The sequence below is a fragment of the Eupeodes corollae genome, chromosome 1 (assembly GCF_945859685.1).
Source record: "Eupeodes corollae chromosome 1, idEupCoro1.1, whole genome shotgun sequence".
Classification (NCBI taxonomy): domain Eukaryota; kingdom Metazoa; phylum Arthropoda; class Insecta; order Diptera; family Syrphidae; genus Eupeodes; species Eupeodes corollae.
The window spans coordinates 243,501,558-243,513,675 of NC_079147.1; positions in this window are offsets into that span (position 1 = coordinate 243,501,558).

The following is a 12,118-nucleotide window of genomic DNA, read 5'->3' on the forward strand; positions in this document are numbered from 1 at the left end:
GTGCACATACATACGCTGCTGCTGCTCCTCCTCGCTATCAGTACCAACTCGTTGCTCCACTTTGGATCTACTGGTACTTGAAAGTGTTATGTATATAGCTTGAGGAAAGTCGATACAATATTTAGGAAAATTACGAGATAAATTATGAGCGAAAGAAGAGGTCCCGATTATGGTGCTTATGATGCCAAAGTACGTCGGATATGGCGTGGGGTTGTTTGAAGCTATCTCGAGTGGAAGTATCTTCTTGCATGACACAATTATTTTCCTATGATCTGACCCTGGATTTTGATCATTTAGATTAAAGATGCAAACAACTGTTAAGCATTTTTATTCCTTCATTTTTAATTCAACACTGATTCAATAATCCTTCAAAGAAAGGGTGGCTATTTTTAGAAAGCAAAGGAGTACCTATACACTTGCCTTTGAAATGAACATGTGCAGAATTTTGGCGGTCTCGCCGATTGGTAATGTTCATTAAGGAAAACATGTCCGTCGATGTGTTTTTTAATTCAACCTTTTCCATAATTAAAATCGAAAGGGTTTTATTGGGTAAAGCAGATGATTCTTCTAATCGACGACGCTTCCATCAGACGGCAGCTTAGTTTATATACCTACAGATGGGATACTTCATTTTCACAATAATTATTATTTGCAGACCTAAGAAACGATAGAGGCTCCTGTCTCCTGTGGAGTCGAGTCGAGAGTAATTTTCTTCTGGCGCTATTCCTCAGCCCTGAACAAGATTTTGCATCCATTGTAAGTTTTCAACACGTGCGATATTTTACGAGTACATGTACCTACATCGACTCCTTGGGCACACATACAATTCCGACTACAATAAACTTTACTGAAGGATGAATTGTCGGGGTTTTATGACTCCCCGTATTTTCATAAGATGTATGCCTGTGCAGCAAAGGAGGATTGGTAAAAACAATCGTCAACACATGTGGGAAAAAACATTGTGATGTTCCATATGAGTGTGATTTAGCGTGAGTCGTCCTTTTTAAAAACCCATTTTTCTGAAATTCCTTCAAGAAAACAATAGTTTTGTAAAAATGAACAAAAACATAAAATCATCCAACGACGACCTGAATGCTAATTTTTATATGCAAGTTGCAAGTACGAGTATTTCTAAGGAATCGTTAGTGATGCCGAAGCCCGAAATAGTGTGAATTTATTGTTATCCTATAGCGCCTCTTATTCTTTTAAGGTTCGTTGTGATTTTGTTGTTGTTGTTAGTTTTATTGTTGACGAAAAAAAAAAGGTTCGGTCATATGAGAGGCGCTAAGTTAGTTAGTTTTCTAATTTTACGGATATACATACAAATCTGATTATAATAAGAAGTGTGAAAATTGAATGGATATCTTTGCAGAGGATGCACCTTTGTGTGTGGCCAAGCCATTGATGAATTTTAAATTGTTTAAAAATTGAAGAAGAGTGGAATTGATTATTCTTATTAGGCTGTAAACTATAGTTTACCCAATATGCGCAAATTTGTAGGTGATTTAGTAGAACATTTGAAGTTTTAGTTTTTTTCCTATGCAACGAAAACATGTGTTAAGGTATACTTTTGCAATCGGGCCAATATTTATCAAATTTAAAATGTTGGAATTTTCTCGACGTTTCAAGGTTCCTAGAATCTATAAATCGAAGACTTTTCGAGAAACACGTTCGGAACATCTTTTTCAGTCGGCCATATCTCAAGAGCTAGTGGAGATATTGACTTTAAATAATTTTCATTTCACAAAAAATAACATCAAAAGAGGTAGAAACGACTTTTAACAGAAATTGAGAGGGTGATTTTTTAATCTATCGCAACTAAGAGTTAGAAGCCAAAAAGACAATCAGTGCCCGTCTTTTGATGTTTCTTACAATTTAACAACATAATAATCAAGCATTCTAATTAAATATCTTTCTACGTTTTAACAAAATTTGAGTCGTTTTATATAATGTTTTCAGTCAAAAATCAATGCTTGCCAATTTTTACACTTAAGCATTTTTTGAAAATTTTTAATTTAATTTAATTGATAAATATTTTGTGTCAGATTTTTTCCATTTATAAAAAACTGTTAGTTAAATTTGGTATCACAAAACAAGGTATAGTATTTAGAATTTAAATCACTAGCGTTATTGTTTCCAACCAAGTTTTTCACTATTTATTTTAAATTTCTGTAGTGAAAATAATCACCTACTTAATAATATGTACCTGCGACATATAGGAACTATAACTCGAATGAGCCCCCGATTCCTTCCATCTGTCTGTTTGTATATCTGTCCTCGCCCCTACAGCCCAAACCCATCATTTAACAGTTTTGTTTTTAAGTTTTCTTAAGAACTAATGGACCCATTTTAAAAGCTTTTATGCTGTCTCAATAATATTTGAAGATCAAAAAAGGCATTGTTTTTTGGAATTATAAAAAATACTAATTTGTTTCCACCATTCCACATCTTAAAAATGGTTCATCATGTTCTTACGAAAATTAAATATAAAACGTATATTTATAATTTCTCAATTACATTTAAAACTTACTTACTTACTTAAGAACGCGCTACAGTCCTATTTGAACTAGGGCCTCACCCAACAAACATCTCCATCAAGCTCGGTCCCTAGCTAGATGTCTCCAGTTTCCCGCTTCAAGTTGGGTGAGGTCACTTTCCACTTGTACGTGCCACCTAATCCGCGGTCTTCCTCTACTGCGCCGCTGTCCTGTGGGTGTGGATTAAGTTGTTTCCAACCTTTATGAAGCAGCGTGAATTCTCCATGGCCATCCTGCAGAAACGGACGAGTTTGGCAGGGATGCCAAAACTAGACATGGCTCTATACAGCTCGTCCCTGTAGATGCTGTAATATGCGGCCTTGAAATCGATGAAAAGATGGTGGGTGTCGATTTGGTGTTCTTGGTTTTTTTCCAGGATCAGCCGTAATGTGAATATTTGATCAACTGTGGACTTTCCTGGTCTTTAATCACACTGATAAGGACCTATCAGGTTGTTGACGATGGGCTTTAGACATTCACATATTACGGCAGAGAAGATTTTATAGGCGATGTTAAGTAGACTGATTCCTCAAGCCTAGACTTCAATTTAGATATGGCAATCTTTACTACGTCTAAGTTGGGAGGACGGGATTGTTGGCTTTCGTCGTCTATGTTGAATGGATCATCCTGCCTGACAACGGAATTCGGTTCATCGTCGTCGTTATACAGTCTGCAGAAGTGTTCCTTCCATATCCTCAGCATTGATTGCGGTTCCACTATGATGTTTCCACTTTCGTCTTTGCAGCCTTCGGTTCTAGGTTTATGTACCTGCTGTGAATTTCGTTTCACCTGTTCCACTGGTTTTCGATACATTGTGTTGGTGACAGAGAACTCCGAGAGAGGTTGCTTGTAACTCGGTCCGGAAAGGATTTGGCGATTTCTGGCGATTGTAGCCTTTCGACGTTGTACCTTCTCCAAACGCCTCCCTGTTTTGCCTTGTGTCTGGAAATCCGAAGTGCTACCTGTGCTACAACGAGATAGTGGTCTGAGTCGATGTTAGCTCCTCGGAAAGTTCGTACATCCATGATGCTGGGAGCGTGTCTAGCATCGATGGTAATATATTGACCATGGTTGACGGTAGATTGATCTGGAGAACTCTAAGTTCCTTTGTGGATGTTGAGGTGTTGAAAACGCGTATTGGCTACCATGACGTTTCGCCTCCCAAGCAAAATCTATGAGCCCAAATCCGTTGTCGGAAGTGTTGTCGTGCAGGCTGTTCTTTCCGATTATTCTACCAAAGATGTCTTTCCTTCCTAGCTTGGCATTAAAAACGCCCAGGACTATTTAAATATCGTACCTAGAACACTGCTCATATGTTTAGTCTAGGAGCTCGAAGAACATATCTTTGGTGTTGTCGTCTTTCTTTTCTGTGAGGGCGTGAGCGCATATCAGGCTAATGTTGCGAATTTAGCCTTGATGCGTATGGTCATGAGGCGCTCATTGATGCACCTTTAGCTCAAGACTTTTTGCCTAAGTCTGGCTCCAATGACGAAGCCGCATCCAAAAAAGCGTTGTTGGTTTTCGTGGTTGCAGTCACCATAGTAAATATCGCAGTTTTTCATCCTCTTTTTGCACAACCCATCCCATCGTATTTCCTGGATGGCGGTGATGTCTGCTTTATAGCGGTCTAGGGCCTCCGCTAATTCTTCGGCCGCACGTGGTCTGTTTAAGGAACTAACAATTGACGTGCATATCCGAAGTTCGTTGTCCTTAATTCGTTTGCGTTGGTTGTCAACAGTAAATCCGTCCGAATTCGAGGCTTGTTGGTGCTTCGCAACTATGAAGCTTTTACGTGGCCAGACATGCACCCCGACGGTACAACCTTCAACCTGGAGGTTTTATATTTTAAAGTATAAGTACTATTTGTGAACAAAGTCTTTGGATACAATAAAAATAAACATTTACAATTTGACAACAGTAAAATAATATTGTAAAATTAAAATGAAAATACAATAACAGTCTATTTTTTAGAGAAGATCTACTGAGATGAAAGTCAAATTCAATATAAGTCACACTGAGATTAGTTTCACTGACGCAGGGGATTATAGGTTCATTTTTTGCATAGTTGACACTATTCAGTTGTCACGATGGAGCATATAAAGTAATCAAGGACAAACAAATGGGCATAAAATGGTACGATAAAATATCACTTATAAATAAATATACATATATATATACATAACTATATACATATATATATATATATATATCACTTATGAAGATATATGACGGAGTATCGATGTTCAAACCTAATTTCAGAAGTGCGAGCCTAGTCATTTTTTTTTGAATCATTAAGATGAATAGAGCGATTTAAAAGCAAAAGGGTCTTCGAAATCTTTACTATTGCGTTTAATAAGGTCTAGCATGGAATTTGCTTGGGAAACACTGAACTCTATAAGCTTGACAAAGTTTAATTTAAGGTCGAAAATTACGCCACGATCTTTATTTTCACAAACTCTGTCAACATGGATATTAATCTTATAATCGAAGCGAATTTGGAAAAAGTTAGGACAAAAAGGAAAATATTTGCACTTAAAGGCATTTAAATATAATTGGTTAACAGAGCACCATTCCGATAATTTACGAAGATCATTTTGCAACAGATGACAATCCGTAATGGACTTTATACACCTAAAAAACATTAAGTATTCAGCAAATAGAAGTTGAACTGATTTGTCGAAAATATCAGGTAAGTCATTGATAAAAATTAGGAAAAGAAGTGGCTCAAGAACAAGATGGCTACTTTGGGGAACATCTTTGGTTACCAAAACTGGTCTTGAAACCATATTTTCAATTCTAACAAATTGAATACGATTCTCAAGGTAAGAGTCTAACCATTTCAAAAGATTTGAATGAAAACCAACAGAAATTTTTTAAATTGAGTATTTTACTCTATCAAAAGCTTTCGCAAAATCTTTTCGAGTTTATTTAAAATAAAATTGGAGAAAATAGACAGATTGGTGGTTGTTGACCTTCCCGATACGAAACCGTGTTAAAATGGTAAGATCTGTTCTTTCACGAGAAAAGCTAACTTATTGTATATCAATTTTTCAAAACAGTTTTGGTATACCAACATGAATTTGTAAATTTTGGACGATAATTGTTTACTTTTTGCTTTGATCCAGATTTATGAATTGAAGTTATAAACTTTCCTCATAGAATCACGTTTTGTTACCCTATTTTTTAACAAAGTTCTGGTTTTTTGTATACCTTTTATAAACATTAAGATTTCTTTAAATTTGAAAACAATCTTCTAGAGGCCTTATAAATATTTATTTGTATATACGAATGTTATATGCCAATGAGGCTACAATTTATTTTCCTATTTTCGCAAAACCATGAAGCCATAAATTATTATTACATTGTAAATTTTATTCTCACTTTCCTGACTGGTGTATTATAAAAATTAAAATTTATCTACAATGTAAACGGAGGACATTCAAACAACACATAAGTTTCACTTTTATGTGACGAAAAACAACATCCGCGTTTCTACAACTTTTCCATACTTTTCATTTAAATTCTTTGCAATAGTAATTATTTTGTCATCTCAAAGATTTATTCCAAATAAATGTCTTCTTCCCTTAGCATTTTTCTTTTTTGTTTTTTAATTTGCAATTTTGAAAAATTCCATAAAACCCATAAATGTATACACAACAACCTGCAACTGCAATACAAAATAAAGGCAACATTCCCCCTCTCTTGCGTCCTTTCATGTGAAATTAGAACACTTTAATGGCTCCACAATCATCGAGCATCAGAGGACACAACGTTACAGTCTCGTCGCTCGTAGTCGTTGTTGTCATCGTTCCAAGGCGCTTACAACATACATTATCGAACGACCGACGACGGTCGCCCCCACCACCAACCCCACCAAACTCAAAACACATGTTGTCTTTTGTCCATTGACTCAGAACACGCTGGCTGATATGCCGACAAACGCCCGCCTCGCCAATACCTCGAATAATATACGCTACGCATACGGATATGCAGTTAGTTGTCGATGAGCGACTTTTTTTGCTATATTTTCAAGAAAGCAATTTCGCCGACTTGTCTCTTCCAATCGAGCGTCGTCGTCAGCACCATCGTAGTCGCAGTCAGCGGACCAAGTCGATGATGGGAACGTTCTAAAATTAGACGGAAATAGACAAATAATAACGCTTCGAGCTATCTACCGCTTGCGCTTGTTCAAAAAGCATCAGCAAAAGAAAAACAAAGGAAAATAAACAAAGACACCAAAATTGAAAAAACAAAAGAAAACAATATTAAATTAAAATAATAAATCAGGCGTTTGGTCTCGAACTCGAGCGTTTGTCCAAAAGTCCATTTCGAATATGTCAGTCAAATTGATGTCGACAAAGAACTGCCTGTGTGATGCCTCTAAACACAACCCATATATACTCGAATCCTCTGGGAGCTATCCTTCTTCAAGTCTTTTTTGTTTTTGTTTTTGTAACTGAATACACATAAACGTACCATTTAGAAGCTATTTTTAAACTGCATAGTGTCCCTCTTGTGCATTCTAAAGTATCTACGAAGACAAAAAGATCCTTTAACAACAAAAATTATAGGTACTGGTATATCTCCATTCGGATTTCGAGACATAGCCAAGAAAAAAGCAATTCAAAAACGGAACCCCTTTAATCGTTCTATGAGATACTTTCTTTAAGTGGGATATTTTGTACGTTTTCATGATTTATGCCATTTTTAATTGCTTTGCTTTTCTCCACTTTCTTTTAGTCTCAAGGTTTTCCTTCATTTATCATCGTCTCAGTCTCAGAGAAATTAATTCTATACCTACGTAATACTATAACCACAAGATTCAGGGGCTATACAGCATACAAAGGTGTGATGCTTCGGGAAGCCCCATTTAATAAATTGGTATCCGAAAAACGATATATGTAGAATCTGAAAGGGAGGAATTCAAAATATCTAAGAAATTATTTAATAACTTGTCGTGTTGACAGTCGATGTTTCAGTTTCCACACTTTTGATTACCGCATTAGAGACGTGTTAGTTTTATCGAAGATTGAAAATTTGAAGTTTTGAAAATGATTGTGGTGTTGGGAGATGTGAGATTCAAATTAAAAGGTGTTTTGTTTTTAGGGGGAGATGTGTTTTGACAGGTCCAATAGGTACATATTTTATTATATCTATAAAGGATTTTGAGAAGCTTGTAGCGTACTTGAATATTTGTTGAGAGTTTTAGAGCTGACACGCATTTACTTAAACAGATTTAGAGTTATGGGAAAACATCTTAGCGAACATATACTTTTGTAGATTTACTTTTTCAGTATAGTTTGTGTTCCTTATTAAAAAAGTAAATGAAATAATGTCGTTGATGACAGTTGGATACTTAAGAGTTTAATATTTAAAATAATACTATATTTTTGTTGCAGTACTTCAGAAAAAAAAAAACAACTTTCGTATAAATAAATAAATAATGTGACCTGACGAACAATTAAATATTTCCATTCATTTTATTCACTAAATTGTATAAAAAAGAGAAAAATAATTATTCGCCAACCATGAATGCTATTCCCTATTTGTGACCATTGATAAAAAACTTCTTTTATTTTTGGGTCTATTACATTCTTCAAAATATCTAGTACTGTCATTTCTATGGAAGTCTGATGCATTTAATATGGTACGATGAAATAAAGCCAAGTGAAATAAGGCCAAGTTGGTCTGAGCAAATTTTTTAACAGCTGGTCTTGTTACACTGAACAAAGTAAATAAGGCGTCGTGAAATAAGGCCAAAGTGAAATAGGACCAACTTTTAGAAATTGGTATTATTGCAATTTCCAGAAGTTAATAAGGCCAATTTTTAGCAGTGATATAACCAATATTGCACTATGGAAAAGTTAGGTAAGGCCTAATTATTTTGAAAAATAAAACTAACTTATTTTTACGGTGACGTATGTATAAGGTGGGAAATGCTGCCCTCTGCAACCCCTCTCCTTGTGCACACTATAGGATTTGGGGTAGGTGCGAAGTTGAGTGTATGCAAATTTTCTTTGCAATGTGAAAAAAGCCAAATTTTTTTGGTGTAATAAGAGCAACTGTTGAAAATAAGCTTTATTACGGTTTACAAACGCTGTATAAGGCCAATTCTTGAAATTTCGTCTTATTTCACGGCAAAGTGATAAACTTTAACATTTTGGTGTTGCCAAATTTCATGAATTGACTATTACCTCACCGTTAATATAAGTTTGTCTAATTTCTCAAAATAATTTGGGCTTATTTCGCTATTTTTTCCTTGCTCAGTTTGTGTGCCTCTAGTTTGTCTACAGTAAGCATAGTTCGGTAGCGTAATACGTTCACCACTGGCTCAAAAACTTCACCAAGCAGTTTCACGTTGATGCACTAAATAAATGTTTTTTGAAACAACAAGTTTTAAATATATTTTATAGCACATGTAATTTTACTCAAAAAAGATCATGGCATAATTTTTGATTAAAGACGACATTTTATTAAAATTCTAGACCTATGAATAAAGCTCTTCCACAAATTTTTTTTCGAAACGATTTGAAAATGTTTCCGAATTGCTGGCCAAGAAGAGGCTTCACAACTGACCAAAAGTTCTTTAGTTTTGAAAACTGTGGCTCAAATATTTTACTATATTTGGAGTGAATTTTAACAATTTCAATGCTGTGTTGAAGCGTGTATATTAACATTTTTAGAAATAGCATAGTTTATATTTATCAAAACATGACAGCTTCCAAAGTGATAGCTGCTATAAAAGCAAGCAAGCAAGTGGAGATTCCTTTAAATCACCTTAATGAACACAACTTTATTTTATTTATATTTTCTTTAAAAACACTGCACTTCAAAATTTTCAGAAACTCCGTCAAACTACGATCAGAGGCTCATCATAAGTGCATGTTTTAGTTTAGAAAATTATACAATTGTACACAAAATAAAAAACATAATAATTATTAACATTTAACATGAATTACTACAGAATTAAAAAAATAAAATAAAGACGTTTACGATAGTGGAGGACTGATGGTTCTTAGCAATGATTTTAATCCCACCTTATTTAAATTTAAACCAATCGATGAACAGTTTAAGCTATATAAAATGCTCATTCGACTTAAAGCTTCATTCTTTCCATAGTTAGTTCTATGGAAGTCAATATTAATAAAGTCTCGGCAATTCAAATGTACACAAGATAGCAAATAAGTTGCATCAATTTCACCATTAATATGTTGATGAAAAAATACTAACTCATTATTAACACGTCTTTTATGGAGAGATTACTTTTGAAGAAGCAGAATACGATGTTCATAGGGAGGCACATCATAAGGCTCATCCTAAGGAAGACCCTTTAAGGCAAAGTGAATGAAATAATGTTGAATTGGTTCAATACGTTTTCTAGGAATTTCGTAATAGGGAGTTCATACCTTGGAAGCATATTCAAGATGAGGACAAACATGAAAATTGTACAGACATAGGAATCATTGCTCATTGGGTTTTCGAAGCATTAAAGCCCACTCGGTTTTATATTCTCCATTGTAACAATGAAAAATATATACGTGCTGTTAAGGTCGGAAGAAGAAGAAGAGGGATGTGATTCTGAAAACGAATATAAAAAGATAAAAGTACTATCGTCAGCGAAACAATGTATGGATTAGAAGTTGCAGAAAGTAGGCTTTAACTAAAAATAACAAATAGTGTTGGAGAAAGAAAAGAGCCCTGAAACACATTAGCTATTAATTTGGGATTTTCATACCCATCCAATGCAAGTATTTTCGATAAGAGAACCCGATGCCAAACCCTATAAAATGCTTTTGTAAAGTTGTAATGATTTGCTAAACTGTTCGGTGAGATGAACAATGCTATGACCATTGGACCTATTGTGCCGAAAGCCGTACATTCGGTCATTAAGAAGCTTTTGAACTTCAAGATATTTCTTAAGATGTTAATAAATCAATGTTCCCATGACCCTAGAAAGCAGGGAAGTAACTGCAATCAGTCGGTAGTTATAGGGTGAGGAAATTTCACGTTTTTTTTCTATCCGCTTTAAAACAGTCCAGAGAAGTAGGACAAATGAAACAACTTACACAGTGGTTTTGACAGCATTTAATGTAATGTCATGTTTATTTAACATCTAGAATACGAAATTTTACGAGTACAAAACTGTTTAAGTTACTATATTTTGCAAGCAGAAATAAATTGAAATGTATCTAAAATATCCTAAAAATAAATAAAAATAATACTTCTTGGTCTCAAACACTTTTCAAAATTGCATGATGCCAAAGTTGGCTCATTCCAAAAACCAAATATCAGGGTCAACTTTTCACGTTAAATCTTTATCTCAAAACCAAAAACCTGAAGTGGTTTCAAACTTGAATTTATTTAAATTCAAAAACTTAGTTGACTAGCGTTAATAATTTTCTTTTCAATTTCGCTGACCTTAAAATCAAAATTTAGCTTAATTCAAAACCGCCAAACTGTTAACTTTCTTTTCTATTTAAATAAAATCTTTAAGGTAATTTTCAGTTTCCGGATGGTTATTGAAAAACTAAATGTAAAGTCTCTAACCATACCTTTAATGATAACTCATGCGAGAGTTTCAAACAAATCATTATTCAAAAGATCCTTTGTTGTTCAAATTTGGTTTGAATTATTCAAAAACTGCATTTATTTCTTAGGAGAAAAGAAAATGCTCTCTTCTAAAAATAAAAAGTTAAAAGCAACACGAATATCCTAAAATCTCTTATTTGCTATTTAACGAAGTAATAAACTAAACATTCTGTGTTAGTCCATCAAATGTCTATCTCGACTGTCTATTAAAAATCTCTTGAATGCATCGTAAAATTGACGGAGCGTTAGTCCACCAGAATTTATATATGTAAGCTGCACCGCGTATAACTCCACTTGCATGGGTCATGTATTTCTACCGAAATCAAAGACCATGAAAAAGGAGGGAATCCTTTTATTTTCTTTTTTCAAAATCCCATATACTCCCTCCATCTCCATCGTCGTTTTCGTTCGTGGTGTCGTCGTTTTGAAGAATTGATTTGTATCCATTATATTTTGAAAAACGTTTCGTGTGTGTTTATGTTGTTTTATATTTTTGTTTTCGAAATCTTTAATGGAATTCTTAATGTAACTAGAGTTACTTTATTATATACATAAATTAATGGAGAAAAACCCGCCTACCTCCTCCATCTTAGAATACCAGTCCTGAATCCTACCTAATGTAAGTCCGTGTTTGGGACCGAACTGTATCATTAAAAAGTCTTCATCATTTACACGTATGTATTAATATAAAAAAAAGAACGCGGACCCTTCCATAAACAATATACCAAATTAATGTGATTTTCTAAAAACAGAATTCCTCCATGGTAACCTAAACCGCAAAAGGAATTCATAGTCTGAAAGTCGCCTGTCTTTTCTGTTTTTGATTAAAAAAAAACAACTAAGATGTTATTCTAATGACCCTGTAAAATCTCCGACCTCTTGAACTATCAATGGGTGTCAAATTACAAAACGGGATGCAGAAGACGCTTGTTTCTTATAATATTTATGCGTATTGTAGATTTTCAAGAAACGAAAAACGGGTCGTAAAAATG